At 52.7% G+C, this 19,683-nt stretch overlaps 1 protein-coding gene across 11 annotated transcripts in view; it reads right to left on the bottom strand.

Annotated features, from left to right (window-relative positions):
- dlgap1a (discs, large (Drosophila) homolog-associated protein 1a) overlaps nucleotides 1-19,683 on the bottom strand; it is a 1,116,163-nt gene that overhangs the window by 945,694 nt on the left and 150,786 nt on the right. The window lies entirely within an intron of this gene.

Here is a 19,683-nt window from a genome sequence, read left to right as displayed (position 1 = left end):
GTTCATGCCCCACGCCCACAGCCCAATGCAAAACTGTCATTTACATGGTTTTGAACACTGCATGCCCCACCCCTCCATGATGCCCCACCCTTCTCAAGTGGGAGTCACATGGGTGTAAATTGGTATTAACAAGTGGTGCCTTGGTGCCATGGCTGTTGAAGGGGAGCGAGAAGGTAAGAGAACTCTCTAAACTTGTCAGGGTTGCTGGGAGGTGGCTACTTGGACTTCCAAGTCCGTGTACTCGAGGTGCCCTCCTCGGGATCAGGGTGGCGTGGTTCAGATCTCCACTGCAGCACTATGTTATTTAAACGTGCACCCTTGATGCAACCTGATGTGTTAGGCAGGCTGGGTTGACGCGGACTGCACTTGATGCAGTGTAGCGAGAGGCAGATCTCCAACACTGGATAAGATGCAACATGATTTTATTTAACTTCTTAACTACATTACATGTTCAACTGTGGGTTGACACTGTACTGACTTGACTGGAGACCTAGTACTAGCCTGACCAGACTTACTAGCTACCGCATGGTGTTTGCACTGGCTAGCTCACGAACTCTGACTGTCTCAGTGGCTTGGTCCAGAGAGAGCGGGAAACCTAGGGCGAGATTCTCCCAAACCGGGAGAAATCGTAAGGCTGGCGTCAAACCCGGGCGGGTTTGACGCCAGCCCCCCCCCTTCCCGACCGGGAACCGATTCTGGTCCCCGGTCGGGGCTAGCAGCCCGACGCCGTAAGCTCCGGCATCACGGGCTTAACGAATTTCGTTAAGCCCGCTTGCCCGAGTTAGCGCCGGCTGACGCGTCATATGACGTCAGCCGCGCATGCGCGGATTGGAAGACTCCAACTCGCGCATGCGCGGATGACGTCATCGCGTATTTCCGCGAAACCCGCGCATGCGCGGGCCGGGATGCCGCTCAGCCGCCCCGCGAATGGATACTGCGGGGCGGGGAAGGACAAATAGTGCGCGGGCATCGGGCCCGCTGCCCGCGATCGGTGCCCACCGATCGCGGGCCCATGGCACCCTTGGCACGGCCGTGGTACTGCCGTGCCAATCGGTGCCATGGTTATAAAATGCGAGTGTTTACGGCCGTTTTTACGAACGGCGAGACCAGGTGTGTTTGCCGTTCGTAAAAACAGCCGTAAAGGGCTGGGAACTCGGCCCATCTATCAGCTGTGAATCGCTGCCGGCCGTAAAAAAACGGCGGCAGCGATTCGTGTCGGGAGTTGGGCGTGGGGGGGGGGGGGGGGGGGGGAGAATAGCGGGAGGGCGTCGGAACAGCGTGGCCGTAAAATTTTACGAGCCACGCTATTCTCCGCACCGTCGGGAGTGCGGAGAATCTCGCCCCTAGTGCCCTCTGGCTTTATAGTGGCTGTGTTCTGTCTGGTGATTGGCTGGTCTGTTCTGTGTGCTTACTGGTCATCCTGTGTGTCAATCACTGCCTGTCTGCATTCCATTATATACATAGATGTATCTTATGACACTACCTACCAGCCCCTGGCTGCTCACACTGCTGACTGCCCACTGTGCCTTTAAATGTTCAGAGAGCCTCTGGTCATCTGCAAACTCACCCAGCCTGCCCCTCTGGAAACTCTCAGATCCCAGGAGTATCATCAACATGATGGGCATGACCATGCTCAATCGCTGGCTCACCTGTTGGTGGCACTCCTCAGAAGCAGGGGAATAGCAGCGCTTATCCAAAGAATGGACACATGCATCGGGGTATTTGGCATCCTCCCTGGCACACAAGCCCTCTCAGAGTAGAAGCCTCATCACGGACTATATCAGCTAGCCCACCCGTCAGCACCATGAACTGTCTGCAAGCCCTGCCTGTTCACCGTGCTCCTGCACCCATCCATCCTGCTCACGGTCAGAAAACCTGACCAGCCCTCTGTCATACATTGTGTGTTACACCCAGTCCCCACATCATACACATCATATTGTAGCTAAGGTCCCAGCAAATGCACACTTCCCTCGCTCACCCCAATCGCATGAAGGTGACTGGCAGCACATGTTGACCACCTCCACCACTCAACCAGTTGCCACCTGCTGGTGGCATAACACGTAGCCCACCCAGTGAAGGGACCCACTGGGGGAAACAGGACAGGGGCCACAGAGTCTATCACTGACATGAATTATGGCAGCCAGCAGTACCTCTGTTGACTGGGTCGGGTGATGAGGATAGAGGATCCTCACATCACAGGCCAGGTGCCACTCACTGTGGACAGGAATGCATCAAGGATACGGTTCAACCTCAGACAGTCGGCAGGATAGGGATGGAGTTGCCAGCAAAAGAAAAAAGTTTGCAGCAGGGATTGAAGACAATGGTTGGGATTTTCCTGCCTTGCTGTGGCCAGATCTGCCACAGGGGATATGGCGGCCCAGATTAAACATCCAATGATTTTCGGCAGGATTGGATGATCCCCATGGTGGGTATAGCTGGAAAATCACACCCAATACTTGCGATATTCCCGACATTTAATTGAAAGAAATTTCTGTTAATCGGGCGAAGCAATGGTGTAGTGGTATTGTCAATTTGCCAGGGGTTGAATCTCATCATGGCATGTGGTGAAATTTTTATTCAATAATAATCTGGAATTAAAAGTAATGACCATAAAAACTATTGCTGATTGTCATAAAATCTTATCTGGTTCACTAATGTCCTTCAGGGAAGGAAACTTGCCATCCTCACCTGGTCTGGCCTACATGTGACTCCAGACCCACAGCAATGTGATTTACTCTTAAATAGCCTCTGAAATGGCTGAGCCAGCCACTCAGTTCAAGGCATTAGCCAGGGACAATAAATGTTGGTCCAGCCAGCGATGCCCACAAACTGTGAATTAATTTTTCAAAACCCAGTACCGGATGTCGGTTAAGCAGTTTCACAATTTAGCAACAGCAGAGGAGTCAAGAGAGGAGGAATTGGGTTTCGTTTAGACGACATTAAAATATATGTAAATTGATTTTTTAAAAAGTTAAAATCGTGAACAAAGTAATTTCATACAAAGGCATTCCGCAAATTCAAATCCCTGGGAACATTATTTCAGCAAACTAGTTTAACCTGCTGCATTTGCCACCAAATTGCTCAATCCAGACTAGTTGCCATGGTCTTCATTCAGTAAGCAGCAGGGTCTGTGTAAATGTCAAAATGCCCTATATTTTACTAGTGTGCTTTGCAGAGCATGAAATTAAAACTGACAGAATTAAGGGTCTCATGCCATTTATTGTATTTTCTTTCCCCTGCAAGTACTTTCATGAGATTCAATCTTTATCTGCCTCAACTCAATTTGTCTTAAATTATGTTCAATACAAGAAATTCTTCCTCAGGGGTGATATTTGATAAAAATGTTCTGCTGGATGCAAAACAGAGATGGAAATGAAAGCGCACCTGGCTGGTGCAGAACCGTGTCACAATTTTAAGCAATGATCCAAAATATTAAAACTGCTATAGGTCTAACAGAGCCCATCGATAATCATTTGCATCACAATATAAAGTAAGGACCTTGGGCGAGACATTGAGAGGTGTCCATGATTAATTTATTCATGCACTTAACAGTATTGATTTCTCTATTATGCTATTCTGAAAAATTTCTTGGCATCTTTAAACATATTTGTATTATCTGAATAAAGGAGCAGTGGACTAGATTTTTTTTAAATCCCGGGAGCAATTTAATAGCAATAAAAAGAGTTGTGGTTTGGATGCGTATCGCAGGGTGTTTCCTGACGCTGGCAGTGCTGAGGACGACTCCCTGTCAAATGGAACTCTGCATCTTTTTCGGACCTCGGAGAAGAACGGCCTGCCAAGGGTGTACTTAGACCTTCACTAATGAGCTCAGCTTGCCAGTGCAGGAAGAGATGAGGGCGCATTTTTAAGAATGGTGTCTGGATCTCTCGCCCTCCCTCCCCCACTGTGGCCCCCCCCCCCCCCCCCCCCCCCCAACAACACCCCATATTACCAATTAGGGAGCCCTCCAGCTATCCGCACCTCACCTCATAAGAGCAGGGGCGACCCAGGCCCGATCCCCAGCATGGGCAAGATGCCACTCGGGCACTCTGGCATTACCAGGGTGGCACCCAGATGGCACTGTCAGGATTCCAGGTGGCAGTACCAGGATGACAGTGCCATGGTGGCATTAGGGGAGCCAGGGTACCATCCTGACCAGAGCCTGAACATCCGGCGGCCCAGATCATCTGGGTGGTACCCACAGTATGAGATTTGGCTTTCATGCAAAGAAAGTGCATTGAGTTTATGATCAACTGGTATAGGGCCACATAAATGTCATTATGTACATCAATGCTCTTATTTCAGGACGTCCCGACGCCAGAATATCCAGATCGTAGGCCTGCCAGAGGGGATCGAGGGCAGGGACCCGACAGGCCATGTGACCCACATGCTAGGCAACCCAGTCAGGATGGACAGATTCCCCAATCTGCCGGAGATCGACAGGGTGCACAGATCAGTCCAACCGAAGACCAAAGCGGGGGAACAACCAGGGGCAATAATTGTGAAAATGCACCACTATCAGGATCACGAGAGGATCCAGCACTGGGCAAGGCAGAAGAAGGCGAGCAGCTGGGAAAAGCATAGAATCCGGTTCTACCAGGACATTGGGGCAGACCTGGCAAAGCAAAGGCCGAGTTCAACCAGGCGAAATCGGCTCTGTGCAGGAATGGAGTGAGATTTGTAATGCTGTCCCCAGCCAGGCTCTGGGTCATGTTCCAAAATAAGGAGAATTTTCTCAACACCCCGGAAGATGTGGACAAGTTTGCCCGGACAAGGGCGGCATGTGGCGCAGTTGGTAGCACTGGGATTGCGGCACTGAGGATTCGGGTTCGAATCCTGGCTCTGGGTCACTGTCCGTGTGGAGTTTTGCACATTCTCCCCATGTCTGCATGGGTTTCACCCCCACAACCCAAAGATGTGCAGGTTAGGTGAACTGGTCATGCTAAATTGTCCCTTAATTGGATAAAAAAATAATTGGGTATTCAAAATTTATATTGAAAAAAAGTTTGATCGGACAAACAGCCTGGTCATGGGGAAGGCAAGGCAATGCTAAGGGCAAAGCAAAGGAGGAAAGAGTGGAGAAAAAAAAAGATGATGGACGAACACTATGTTTGCACGGGATTGTACTCCCTCACTTTGATCAGAAAGGTCAGACCACAGGTGTTAGGAATGGGTTAACAGATCTACCCATTAAACACTAATTTGATGTTAATTATAGAACATAGAACAGTACAGCACAGAATAGGCCCTTCAGCCCACAATGTTGTGCCGACCATTAATCCTAATCTAAGATCAACCTAACCTACACCCCTCCAAATTACTGCTGTCCATGTGCCTGTCCAAGAGTCGCTTAAATGTCCCTAATGACTCTGACTCCACCAGCTCTGCTGGAAGTGCATTCCACACACCCACCACTCCCCGTGTATTGAACCTACCTCTGATATCTCCCCTATACCTTCCTCCAATCACCTTAAAATTATGTCCCCTCGTGACAGCCATTTCCACCCTGGGAATGGTCTCTGGCTATCCACTCTATCCATGCCTCTCATCACCTTGTACCCCTCTATCAAGTCACCTCTCTGCCTTCTTCGCTCCAGTGAGAAAAGCCCTAGCTCCCTTAAACTTTCTTCATGAGACATGCCCTCCAGTCCAGGCAGCATCCTGGTAAATCTCCTCTTTACCCTTTCCAAAGCATCCACATCCTTCCTATAATGAGGCAACCAGAACTGGACATAATATTCCAAGTGTGGTCTAACTAGAGTTTTATAAAGCTGCAGCAAAACCTCTCGGCTCTTAAACTCAACCCCCCTATTAATGAAAGCCAACACACTATACGCCTTCTTAATAACCCTATCAACCTGGGTGGCAACTTTGAGGGATCTATGTACGTGGACCCCAAGATCCCTCTGTTCCTCCACACTTCCAAGAATCCTGCCTTTAACCCTGTATTCAGCATTCAAATTCAGCCTTCCAAAATGAATCACTTCACATTTATTAAGGTTGAACTCCATCTGCCACTTCTCAGCCCAGCTCTGCATCCTGTCACTGTCCTGCTGTAACTTGCAACAACCCTCAACACTATCCACAACTCCTCCAAACTTCGTGTCATCGGCAAACTTACTAACCCTCCCTTCCACTTCCTCATCAAAGTCATTTATAAAAAACACAAAAAGCAGAGATCCCAGAACAGATCCTTGCGGGACATCACTGGTCACCAACCTCCAGGCGGAACACTTTCCATCTACTACCACTCGCTGTCTTCTTTCGGCCAGTGAATTCTGTATTCAGACAGCCAAATTTCCCTGCATCCCATGCCCCCTAACTTTCTGAATGAGCCTATCATGGGGAACCTTATCAAATGCCTTACTGAAATCCATATACACCACATCCACTGCCCGACCTTCATCAATGTGTATCATCACATCCTCAAAGAATTCAATGAGGCTTGTGAGGCATGACCTGCCCCTCACAAAGCCATGCTGACTATCTTTAATCAAACTATGTTTTTCGAAATAATCATAAATCCTATCTCTCAGAATTCTTTCCAATATTTTGCTCACCACAGACGTAAGACTGATGGGTCGGTAATTCCCAGAGATTTCTCTATTCCCTTTCTTGAACAGGGGAACAACATTCGCCTCCCTCCAATCATCCAGTACTACTCCAGTGGAGAGTGAGGACGCATAGATCATCGCCAACGGCGCAGCAATCTCCTCCCTCGCTTCCCGTAGTAACCTTGAGTATATCCCAGGGGCTGTTTAACACAGGGCTAAATCGCTGACTTCGAAAGCAGACCAAGGCAGGCCAGCAGCACGGTTCCAGTCCCGTAACAGCCTCCCCGAACAGGCGCCGGAATGTGGCGACTAGGGGCTTTTCACAGTAACTTCATTGAAGCCTACTTGTGACAATAAGCGATTTTCATTTTCCATCCCATCAGGCCCAGGGGACTTATCTATCCTCATGCTTTTCAAACATTCCAGCACATCCTCCTTCTTAATATCAACCTGTTCGAGTCTATTAACCTGGTTCACACTGTTCTCATGGGCAACAAGTTCCCTCTCTCTAGTGAATACTAAAGCAAAGCATTCATTTCGGGCCACCCCGATCTCCTTAGACTCTAGGCACCAGTTCCCTCCACTATCCCTGATCAGCCCTACTCTCACTCTGATCATCCTCTTATTTCTCACGTAAGTGTAGAACGCCTTGGGGTTTTCCCTAATCCTTCCTGCCAGAGCGTTTTCATGCTCCCTTCTAGCTCTCCTCAGTCCATTTTTGAGTTCCTTCCTGGCTACCTTGTAACCCTCTGGAGCCCTGCTTCCTCAACCTTACTTAAGCTTCCTTCTTCCTCTTGACTAGAAGCTCCACTTCCCTTGTCATCCAAGGTTCCTTCACCTTACCATTCCTTCCTCGTCTCAGTGGGACAAAACTATTCAGCACTCGCAGCAAGTGCTCCTTAAAGAATCCCCACATTACTGTTGTGCATTTCCCCAAGAACAATTGTTCCCACTTTATGCTCCTCAGCTGCTGTCTAATATCAGTATAATTTCCCCTCCCCCAATTAAATACCTTCCCATACTGAGTGTTCCTATCCCTCTCCATGACTATGGTAAAGGTCAAGGAGTTGTGGTCACTGTCACTGAAATGTTCTCCCACCGAGACACCTGATACCTGGCCTGGTTCATTGCCGAGCACCAAGTCCAATATGGCCTCCCCCCTCGTCAGCCTATCTACATATTGAGTCAGGAATCCTTCCTGTACACACCTGACAAAATCTGCTCCATCCAAACCATTTGCAGTAAGGAGGTTCCAGTCAATATTAGGGAAGTTGAAGTCACCCATGACAACAACTCTGTTACTTCTGCACTTTTCCAAGATCTGCCACCCAATCTGTTCCTGTGTTTCTCTGCTGCTATTGGGAGGTTTATAGAAAACTCACAATAAACTGCCTGCCCCTTTCTTGTTTCTGACTTCCACCCATACTGACTCAGTAGACAAACCCTCCTCAACTACCTCCTTTTCTGCAGCTGTGGTGCACTCCCTAATTAACAGTGCCACTCCCCCTCCTCATTTACCTCCCTCCCTATTCTTCTGTAAACATCTGAACCCCGGAACATCGAACAACCATTCCTGCCCCTGTGAAATCCATGTCTCCGTAATGGCCACAACATCGTAATTCCAAGTACTGATCCATGCTCTAAGTTCATCTCCCTTATTCCTGACACTCCTTGCATTGAAACAGACACACTTTAACCCATTCCACTGAGTGCAACTTTGCCCTATCAACTGTCTATCCTTCCTCACAGACTCGCTGCATACTATTTCTGCCTGTTTAACAGCTACCCTATCCTCTGATCCATAGCTCTGGTTCCCATCCCCCTGACAAACTAGTTTAAATCCTCCCGAAGACTCTAGCAAACCTCCCAACCAGGATATTGGTGCCCCTCCAATTTAGGTGCAATCCGTACTTTATGTACAGATCCCACCTTCCCCAGAGGATATCCCAATGATCCACAAATCTGAAGCCTTCCCTCCTGCACCAGCCCTGTAGCCACGTGTTCAGCTGCACTCGCTCTATGTTCCTTGCCTCACTTGCAGGTGGCACTGGTAGCAATCCTGAGATCATTATTCTGCTTGTCCTGCTCTTTAGCTGCCAACCTAACTCCCTAAAATCACTTTTAGATCCTCATCCCTTTTTTTAGCTATGTCGTTGGTGCCTATGTGCACCACCACTTCTGGTTGCTCCCCCTCCCCCTTAAGAATCCTGTAGACTCAATCTGAGACATCCCTGGCACCCGGGAGGCAACATACCTTCCGGGAGTCTCGATCGCGACCACAGAATCTCCTATCTGTTCCCCTAATTATTGAGCCTCCTATCACTATTGCTTTTCTATTCTCCCCCTTCCCTTCTGAGCCACAGAGCCAGACTTAGTGCCAGAGACCTGGCCGCTAGGGACTTCCCCGGGTAGGTCATCCCCCCCCCCACCAGCATCCAAAACGGTAGACTTGTTTTGAAGGGGAACGGCCACGGGGGATCCCTGCACTGTCTGCCCGTTATCTAATAGAAGTCACAGATATATAAAGAAGTTACAGGTGGCACTATTTGTAGGTGGAGATTTGTGTGTGAAGCTGGACCAAAATACTAAATGTGTTTTGTGGAGATGTAGAACTCTTGTCTCCTTTACTCTACAGCAACCCAGAAGCTCAAACAACAGTGGAGGGTGAGGGCAGCAGAACGCAGGAGAGGGTGAGGCAGAGACAGAGGGAACAGATATTTAGCAGGTACGGCAACGGTATAAGATCAGCTCCGGGAGGGGGGCCACCACAATAGAAAGGAAAGCTCATGCAGAGGGAGCCACAGCGCATGTCCCGGAAGGGAGGGAGCGTCTGGTGGGGCGGGGGTGGGGGGGGGGGGGGGGGGGGGGGGGGGGGGGGGGGGGGCACCGCGGCGATAAGCTGAGCAACGTAAGGGGAGAGTTGGCAAGGGGGGCACTGCAAAAGGCTGGAAGGGTATCTGAAGAGGATGCAGCGAGCTGAGAGCAGAGTCTCACTCTATATGGACGACCTGTTCCTCTACATCTCGGACCGGTGGAACGGCTTGAAAGAAACCATCAGGCTCCTCCTGGAAGAGTTTGGAGCCTTCTCAGGCTGCAAACTCAACCTGGGCAAAACGAGGTGTTCCCAGTGAATCCGACAGGTGGAAGGACGAGCTGGAGGATGTACCATTTAAACTAACCTAAAACAAATTCTGCTGCCTGGGGATTTAGATAGGCCACGACTTGATACGGATCCACAAATGGAATCTGACCAGACTGATGGAGAAAGTTAGAAAGGACCTACAGAGATGGGATACACTCCAGCTCTCCCTGCCAGGGAGGGTGCAGACGATCAAGATGAATGTACTGCCAAGGTTCCTCCTCCTGGGCTGGTTTAGCACAGGGCTAAATCGTTGGCTTTGAAAGCAGACCAAGGCAGGCCAGCAGCACGGTTCAATTCCCGTACCAGCCTCTCCGAACAGGCGCCGGAATGTGGCGACTAGGGGCTTTTCACGGTATCTTCATTTGAATTCTATTTGTGACAATAAGTGATTTTCATTTCATTTCATTTCATGTTTAGATCCATACCGATCTTAATCCCCAAGGCTTTTTTCCAAGGAATAGATAAAATGATTATGGTGTTTGTATAGGGGGAAAATATTCCAAGAATCCCCAAAAATACACTGCAGAGGAGAAGAAACATAGGCGCCCTGGCCCTTCCGAACCTGCAATACTACCACTGGGCAGCCACGGCTGAGAGAGTGAGGGGATGAGTAAGGGAGCCGAGCAAGGAATGGGTAAAAATGGAAGAGTCTACCTGTATGGAAACAACCCTCTGAGCCCCAGCCACGACAGCACCCCCATCCACCCCCCCCCCCCCCCCCCCCCCCCCCCCGCCCCCGGCAAAGTGCACGTCCAGCCCAGTGGTGGTAGGTACGTTAAAAACTTGGAACCAGATGAGACAACACTTTGGCTTAATCGAGGTGTCCACCATGGCCCCCATCTTCAGCAACCACAACTTCTCACCAGCCATGCTAAACGCCACTTTTAAGAAGTGGAGACAGGACAGGGGGACGCTGGCTATCAGGCACTTCTATATGAGGGATAGACTTGCAACCCTGAACGAGCTGACGGAAATATTGGAGCTACTGAACGGACAGGAGCTCCGACATTTACAAATCAAAAACTTCCTCTACAAGGAGACAATGAGGTATCCTAGGGCCCCGAGACACAATGTTGGAGGAACTGCTGGACGCGGACCGTATGGAGACAGGGAACTGCAGGGACATTTACAGCCGACTGTTAGAAAGGGCGAGAACACCACTAGAATGAGCAAGACCGAAACGGGAGGACAAACTAGGGACGGAGATAAGGTGGGCACTCTGGAGGGAAGCACTGAGCAGGGCCAATTTCACCACCTCCTGTGCAAGGCTAAGCCTCATGCAGTTCAAAGTGGTGCACCTCGCGTAACTGACCAGAACAAGAATGAGCAGGTTCTTCCCGGAGGTGGAGGACAAGTGTGAAGAGTGCCAGGGAGGCCCAGCCAACCACGCCAACATGTTCTGGGCCTGCCCCAGACTTGTCGGGTTCCCGACAACCTGCTTCAAGGCGATGTCCAAGGTTATGGGGGTGAGGGTGGAGCCGTGCTCAAGAGTGGCAGTCTTCTGGGTTTCGTACCAGCCAGAACTTCATATGAGGAAGAGGGCCCATGTCCTTGCTTTTGCTTCCCTAATCACACGGCAGAGAATCCTGCTCACCTGACAATCAGCAGTACCACCCACAGCTGTGGACTGGCTGGCAGACTTGTTGGAATTTCCCCATCTGGAGAAGATCAAATACACCATCCCCAGAAAGCATGGGGCTATTCATCAGCTTGTTCCAAGACCTGTTTGAGGCCAATGGCGGATAATAATAATAATCTTTATTGTCACAAGTAGGCTTACATTAACATTGCAATGAAGTTACTGTGAAAAGGCCCCAGTCATCACATTACGACGCCTGTTCAGGTACACGGAGGGAGAATTCAGAATGTCCACCTAACAGCACGCCTCTAGGGACTTGTCGGAGGAAACCGGAGCATCCGGAGGAAAGCCACGCAGACACAGGGAGAACGTGCAGACTCCGTACAGACAGTGGCCCAAGCCAGGAATCAAACGTGGTACCCTGATGTGAAGCAACAGTGCTACCCACTGTCTTACTAGGGGAGGGGGGGGGGGGGGGGGGCATATAGGACCGCACAGAGAAGATAGGAAAAAGGTGGGGAGGAGGGCAGCAAGGGAGGAACTCAGGGAAACATCAGGAGGGGACATGGAAAAAGACCGAGGAGGGGGCCAGAGCCCCCTCCTCCCCCCAACAAAGTCATCAGGGCAACAGTAACAAAATTGCTCACCTATTGCATAGTGCACAGATGTAAAAATTCAATAAAAATATTTTAAAATAAAATTTTTAAAACGGACACAGGCCCCCAACACCAGGGGTTTAAAGGGGGTAGGGTCTTGGGGGCTATCTTCAATGTTTGGCTTTCGTAAATTGGTATCTGGTCTACACAGATTTGTTTATTTTGTATTGCGCAAAATGAAAAACTTGAATAAAAACCTTTAAAAATAGAGGGCGAAATTCTCCGCACCCGCGGAAAATCGTAAAACCGTCGTAAAAATCGGGAGCGTTTTACGACGGTCGCGAAGGCTTCATTTCCCGACGGATTCACTTCCTGGAAATGGGCTAGTAGCGCGGCCGCGTCAATTACGTGCGTGATGACGACGGAACACGGCGACGACACGATCACGCCCACGTGACGCCGCCCGACGCCGTAAAAAGGCGCGGGCGACCACAGAATCTGTCGGGCAGGATGTCGGAGCCGAGGAGAGCTGCTCCTTGCTTTGTTGATGCTGACGTTGAGGCGCTGCTCGATGCCGTGGAGCAGAGGAGGGGCATCATCCACCCGCGGAGAGGGCATCGCCAACCTGCCAGCGCGGTACGCCAGGCCTGGCGTGACGTGGCTGCTGCCGTCAGTGCTGTGGGGCAGACCCCTCGCTCAGCTGAGCAATGTAGGAAGAAGCTACACGACCTCACCAGGTCTGCCAGGCTAAGTGCCATGAGGGTGCCCCCTAGTCACAACCTTAACTTAAGCACCCCCCCCCCCCCCCCCCCCCCCGGCACGGGAGGGGGGGGGGAGAGGGATCGGGGCAGAGTTATTTGAGGATGGTTCACAAAGAAATTCAGATTTCTGGATAACTGGGGCTCTTTCTGGGGAAGGTGGGACCTCTATAGACAGGATGGTCTACATCTGAACCTGAGGGGCACCAATATCCTGGGGGGGGAGATTTGTTAGTGCTCTTTAAGGGGTTTAAACTAATTCAGCAGGGGCATGGGAACCTGGATTGTAGTTTTGGGGTACGGGAGATTGAGAGTATAGAGGTCAGGAGCACAGATTTGACTTCGCAGGAGGGTGCCAGTGTTCAGGTAGGTGGTTTGAAGTGTGTCTACTTCAATGCCAGGAGTATACGAAATAAGGTAGGGGAACTGGCAGCATGGGTTGGTACCTGGGACTTCGATGTTGTGGCCATTTCAGAGACATGGATAGAGCAGGGACAGGAATGGTTGTTGCAGGTTCCGGGGTTTAGGTGTTTTAGTAAGCTCAGAGAAGGGGGCAAAAGAGGGGGAGGTGTGGCGCTGCTAGTCAGGGACAGTATTACGGTGGCGGAAAGGATGCTAGATGGTCGGACTCTTCTTCTGAGGTAATATGGGCTGAGGTTAGAAACAGGAAAGGAGAGGTCACCCTGTTGGGAGTTTTCTATAGGCCACCTAATAGTTCTAGGGATGTAGAGGAAAGGATGGCGAAGATGATTCTGGAAAAGAGCGAAAGTAACAGGGTAGTTGTTATGGGAGACTTTAACTTTCCAAATATTGACTGGAAAAGATATAGTTCGAGTACATTAGATGGGTCATTCTTTGTACAATGTGTGCAGGAGGGTTTCCTGACACAATATGTTGACAGGCCCACAAGAGGCGAGGCCACATTGGATTTGGTTTTGGGTAATGAACCAGGCCAGGTGTTAGATCTGGAGGTAGGTGAGCACTTTGGAAACAGTGACCACAATTCGGTGACCTTTACGTTAGTGATGGAAAGGGATAAGTATACCCCGCAGGGCAAGAGTTATAGCTGGGGGAAGGGCAATTATGATGCCATTAGACATGACTTAGGATGTGTTGGTTGGAGAAGTAGGCTGCAAGGGTTGGGCACACTGGATATGTGGAGCTTGTTCAAGGAACAGCTATTGCATGTTCTTGATAAGTACGTACCAGTCAGGCAGGGAGGAAGGGGTCGAGCGAGGGAACCGTGGTTTACCAAAGAAGTGGAATCTCTTGTTAAGAGGAAGAAGGAGGCCTATGTGAAGATGAGGCGTGAAGTTTCAGTTGGGGCGCTTGCTAGTTACAAGCAAGCGAGGAAGGATCTAAAGAGAGAGCTGAGACGAGCAAGGAGGGGACATGAGGATCAGAAATTGGCTAGTTGAAAGAAGACAGAGGGTGGTAGTTGATGGGAAATGTTCAGAATGGAGTTCAGTTACGAGTGGCGTACCACAAGGATCTGTTCTGGGGCCGTTGCTGTTTGTCATTTTTATAAATGGCCTAGAGGAGGGCGCAGAAGGATGGGTGAGTAAATTTGCAGACGACACTAAAGTCGGTGGAGTTGTAGACAGTGCGGAAGGATGTTGCAGGTTACAGAGGGACATAGATAAGCTGCAGAGCTGGGCTGAAAGGTAGCAAATGGAGTTTAATGTGGAGAAGTGTGAGGTGACTCACTTTGGAAAGAATAACAGAAATGCGGAATATTTGGCTAATGGTAAAATTCTTGGTAGTGTGGATGAGCAGAGGGATCTCGGTGTCCATGTACATAGATCCCTGAAAGTTGCCACCCAGGTTGATAGGGTTGTGAAGAAGGCCTATGGTGTGTTGGCCTTTATTGGTAGAGGGATTGAATTCCGGAGCCATGAGGTCATGTTGCAGTTGTACAAAACTCGAGTACGGCCGCGTTTGGAGTATTGCGTACAGTTCTGGTCACCTCATTATAGGAAGGACGTGGAAGCTTTGGAACGGGTGCAGAGGAGATTTACCAGGATGTTGCCTGGTATGGAGGGAAAATCTTATGAGGAAAGGCTGATGGACTTGAGGTTGTTTTCGTTAGAGAGAAGAAGGTTAAGAGGTGACTTAATAGAGGCATACAAAATGATCAGAGGGTTAGATAGGGTGGACAGCGAGAGCCTTCTCCCGCGGATGGAGGTGGCTAGCACGAGGGGACATAGCCTTAAATTGAGGGGTAATAGATATAGGACAGAGGTCAGAGGTGGGTTTTTTACGCAAAGAGTGGTGAGGCCATGGAATGCCCTACCTGCAACAGTAGTGAACACGCCAACATTGAGGGCATTAAAAAATTTATTGGATAAGCATATGGATGATAAGGGCATAGTGTAGGTTAGATGGCCTTTAGATTTTTTCCATGTCGGTGCAACATCGAGGGCCGAAGGGCCTGTACTGCGCTGTATCGTTCTATGTTCTATGTTCTAAAGTTGTCGCAGACCCAGCGCTCTGGCCCCGAGGAGAGATGCAATCGTCTTATGACAACTTGCCCCCCCCCAAACTGTGCCAGTATCTGAACGGACTGCTGATACCTACCGTTTTGTAATGATCTACCTATGTTCCCTCCCCCAACAGGCCAAGGCCGCTCACAACCACCGTGAGCGGCACAAGACTGGAGGGGGTTCGCCCAACATGCACCCCCTCAGCACCTTTGAACAGAGGGCACTGGACCTTGTTGGGGGGTCTGCCACCCGCGATATCGCGCTATGCGAGGTTGGCGGAACTGCAGCAAGTGAGACAACCCTCTCTGACAAACACTCACCCCTCCCCCATCCTCTGTCCCTTCACACACCCTGCCCACTGGGACACCTCCCCCATCCTCTGTCCCTTCACACACCCTGCCCACTGGGACACCTCCCCCATCCTCTGTCCCTTCACACACCCTGCCCACTGGGACCGTCCAGCGGCCTGCCGAGCAAATCGAAATAACCCGTCTCATTCTCTTCCCTAGGACGTGATGCCGAACGACCAGGGCCGTCTGCCTCCAGACGGACACAGGAATCTGCCGCCACCTCACCCGGGGCCTCACAACAGAGGGTGCCCGATCAGCGGGCAGCCCAATCCGCCCCAACCCAATCTGCGGACCAGGACGCACAGAGGGTTCGAAGTCCACCACCACCACCAGAAATGGCCAGGAACAACCCTCCTGTCGCTGAGCAGCCCCACACCCTGGAGGAGGCCCTAAACATTGAGAGCGTCGGGCTTGCGGCACTGCTTTCTCCCACCACATCCATCATCCCAGAGACACACACCCCGGCGGGCCTATTTAGTGATGAGTCTCCTGGGGCACAGTCTGGTTGGCACATCACAGCTGAGCAGGTACAGCAGGTGGAGGTCGGAGCAACAGAGGGCCCGGACTCGCGGAGGCCAGGCCAGGCCCAGCATGCAGCTGGCTCCCAGACGTTTTCTGAGTTCCTGGAGTTTATCAACTCACCCGCACAGCCGATGCCTCAGGAAACCCAGGGAAACAATGGCGGGAGGAGGGCTGCCTTCCTGGCTCTGCAGACGCTGTTAGAGGAGTCGAACCGCGTCCAAGAGCAGGGAGTGGTGCCGCTCATGGCAGAGACCCAGTCCGACACCGCACGGGTGGCATCCGCGGTGGAGGCAATGGGTCAGGTTATGCAAGACGTTGGCGTTAATGTGCACGCGTCATCCTCGGCCCTGGACAGGGTTGCCCTCTCACAGGCAGCAATGTGCCAGAGCCAAAACGACATTGCCGGCGCCATGCGGGCCATGGCCGAGTCTCAGCACGCCATGGCCGAGTCTCAGCATGCCATGGCACAGTCACAGCAGTCGATAGCACAGTCCCAGCAGTCGATAGCACAGTCCCAGCAGTCGGTCGCGGAGACCATCAACCGCCTGACACATGTGCTGGATGGCGTCGTGCACACACAGGTTGAGGTCGCACAGTCCCTGGTGGGAATGTCTAACTCCCTGGACTCCGTCTCTGCAAACCTTCGGATCCTGGTGGATACCGTTGCAGGCCTCCAGGACTGGCAGCGCCAGGTGTCGGTGGTGCAACGGGGCACCTCCCCGCTCGCACCTCTGTCCCAAAGTGAGGCCCGGGGGCCACCGGGCTCCCCGAGGGAGGAGGAGGTTTCGGGGTCCGTCCCATTAAGGCCATCACGGGACGTCCTGGAATTCTCGGCCTCCCCCCGTCCCATCCCTGGTGCATCGGGTGGGCAGCAGGCAGAGCAGGGTGGCACAATGTCACCCGAGACGCCCGCAGAGCAGCCTGGCCCATCAAGGCTGGGTCGCCCCAGGAAACGCTTAGCCAAGGAGATACGAGTCGAGGAGGGCGATTCGCAGCAATCCTCCTCCACTCCTGCTGTATCATCTGGGGAGTCACTTAGACGTAGTGGTAGGGCCCGTTAGGCAACTAAGTGAGTAAGTTGGCACGGGTGAAGGGCACAGTTTAGTTGTAGGGGCTAGGGCACCTGTAAATAATTGTTAATATTAAACGCACTGTTCCACCTTACTTGTAATACCGTGTGATTGTTCCACAGGCACAGGAATCGTGATGGTGACCGAGTGTCGCTGGGGTTGACGAATGGTGAAACTTCGGTGCCGGGTGTGCAGTCCCTGCCCCTACCCCCTCCCACAGCTAGCCCACGCGGGCACGTGATGGAGTGTCAGTGACGAACTCAGCGGCCACCAAGGTGGATGGTTCAGCTATTGCCATGGGTCAGACTCTCTCTAACGATTCTGAGCTCACAGCTCTTCGCAGAGCGGGCTGTCATCATTCCACATGGCACTGATCACACCCGCTGACACAGCCATCAATGTTGTGCCATACCGTCTGTACCCAGTGATAAGCGTCATGTCGAAGTGGAGCAGTGTACACTGAGGGGGGGGGGGGGGGGGGGGGGGTTGTGGTGGTGGCAGTTGTGTGGTGACCCTCTGCATGACTAGCGATGCAGGTGGTGGTTTGGTGTTCATCGGGGACGTCACATGCGATGCGTGAACCGTGCTGCCACCAGGGCGTCGCGTGCCCGCCGTCCTTGCCGGGTCCATCGTGCCGCCTCCTGGACATCACTAGCACCTGGGTCGTGTCTGCGTTCTGCGCCCGCCACTCCGCCAGCCTCCTCCTCCTCCTCCTCCTCCCTCTCCTCCTCCTCCTCCTTCTCCTCCTCTGTGCTGGCACCACTGCCACTGGCTTCTCCCTCCGCCTCCTGCAGCAGGTCATCTCCCCTCTGCATCGCGATGTTGTGCAGCGCACAGCAGACCACTACAATGCGAGCGACCCTGTCGGCCTGGTACTGCAGGGCCCCTCCGGAGCGGTCCAGGCACCTGAATCTCATCTTCAGGAGGCCAAGGCAGCGCTCCACCACACCCCTGGTTGCTGCATGGGCCTCGTTGTATCGTGTTTCCGCATTGGTCTGAGGCCTCCGTATAGGCGTCATCAGCCAAGACCTCAGCGGATAACCCCTGTCGCCTAGCAACCAGCCCCTCAGCCGGGGGGGACGTCCCTCAAACATCGCAGGGATGAACGACTGCGCCAGTATGTAGGAGTCATGCACACTCCCTGGGAACCTTGCACAGACGTTCATCAACGTCATGTGGGGGGTCGCATACCACCTGGACATTAATAGAGTATGTCCCCCTTCTGTTTGTGAACACTTCCTTGTCCACAGCAGGCGGGCGCATGGGGACGTGAACACAGTCGATTGACCCCTGAACCCTCGGTATCCCGGCCACACTGGCAAATCCACGGGCTCGTGAGTCTTGACTTGCTTGGTCCTCGGGAAAGGTGATGTAGCGGTCCGCGATGGCATAGAGGGCGTCGGTCACATCCCGGATGCACCTGTGCACCGATGACTGGGAGATCCCGGAGACGTCCCCGCTCGGAGACTGGAAGGAGCCGGTAGCATGGAAGTTCAGAGCGACCGTCACCTTGATGGCAACCGGGATCGCGTGTCCTCCCCCCATTCCACGTGGGGCGAGGTGCGACAGGAGTTGGCAGATATGTATCACCGTCTGCCTACTCAGCCGGAGTCTTCTCCTGCAGGTGATGTCCGTCATTGTTAGGAAAGGGACCCGGACACGGTACACCCTCGGCTTTGGTCATCGCCTCTGGCGCCGTGGCTGCACCCTCACTCTCTCCTCTTCCTTTTCCTCCTCCTCCTCCCCATGCTGCTCGACGACTGGCAACTCCTCGGCCCTTCCCTCTGCTGCTGCAGCTGGCCCTGCAGCCACTGCGGGTTGTGGGTGTGGATGCTGCTGCATCTCCAAATCCAGTGGAGCGGCCCCAACCACTGCGCAGAACATAGCCGTTCTGTTCCCATACATCGTGCTAACCTACAGAAGGGTGGTGGGGGCAGAGAAACGGGACATGTTAGACGGAGGTTAGTCTACACCTCAGCAGCCACCTGCCACGGGATACCTGTGTGTCCCGGTGGCCTGGTCGCTCTGCTGACACGCGGGCAGCCTAACCCCTGGTCACTTTCTGCATCCAACGGCCAGTAAACTATGGCCTCCTCACGGGTGCGTCAGTGGCCTGTGTCCGGAAGCCACAGGGGAACCAGCGGCCGTGTCCTCGTGACCGGCACACCATGGCATGGTAGCAGACATTTTGTTACGGGGTTGGACGGCTCACTCTCTACCTAACCCCCCCCTCCGTCGCCCCCCACTGCCTCCCCCATCGCCCCCCACTGCCTCCCCCGTCTCCCCCACTGCCCCTTCCGTCTCCCCCACTGCCTCCCCCGTCGCCCCCCACTGCCTCCCCCGTCGCCCCCCACTGCCCCCTCCGTCTCCCCCACTGCCTCCCCCGTCTCCCCCACTGCCTCCCCCGTCTCCCCCACTGCCTCCCCGTCTCCCCCACTGCCTCCCCCGTCGCCCCCCACTGCCTCCCTGTCTCCCCCACTGCCTCCCCCGTCACCCCCACCGCCTCCCCCGTCGCCCCCACTCCCCCCGCTCTGGACCCCCTCCCGTTCTCAGGGATGCCTTCCCCGTTGTGGCCAGACTCGAGCGGTGCGCTGAGCGGTGCGCAGAGTGGTGCCCTGACCTCCTCCAA

This window comes from Scyliorhinus canicula, chromosome 10 (assembly GCF_902713615.1).
Source record: "Scyliorhinus canicula chromosome 10, sScyCan1.1, whole genome shotgun sequence".
Lineage (NCBI taxonomy): Eukaryota > Metazoa > Chordata > Chondrichthyes > Carcharhiniformes > Scyliorhinidae > Scyliorhinus > Scyliorhinus canicula.
Note: the sequence above shows the minus strand (reverse complement) of the source record. Positions and strands in the feature narration are given on the sequence as shown.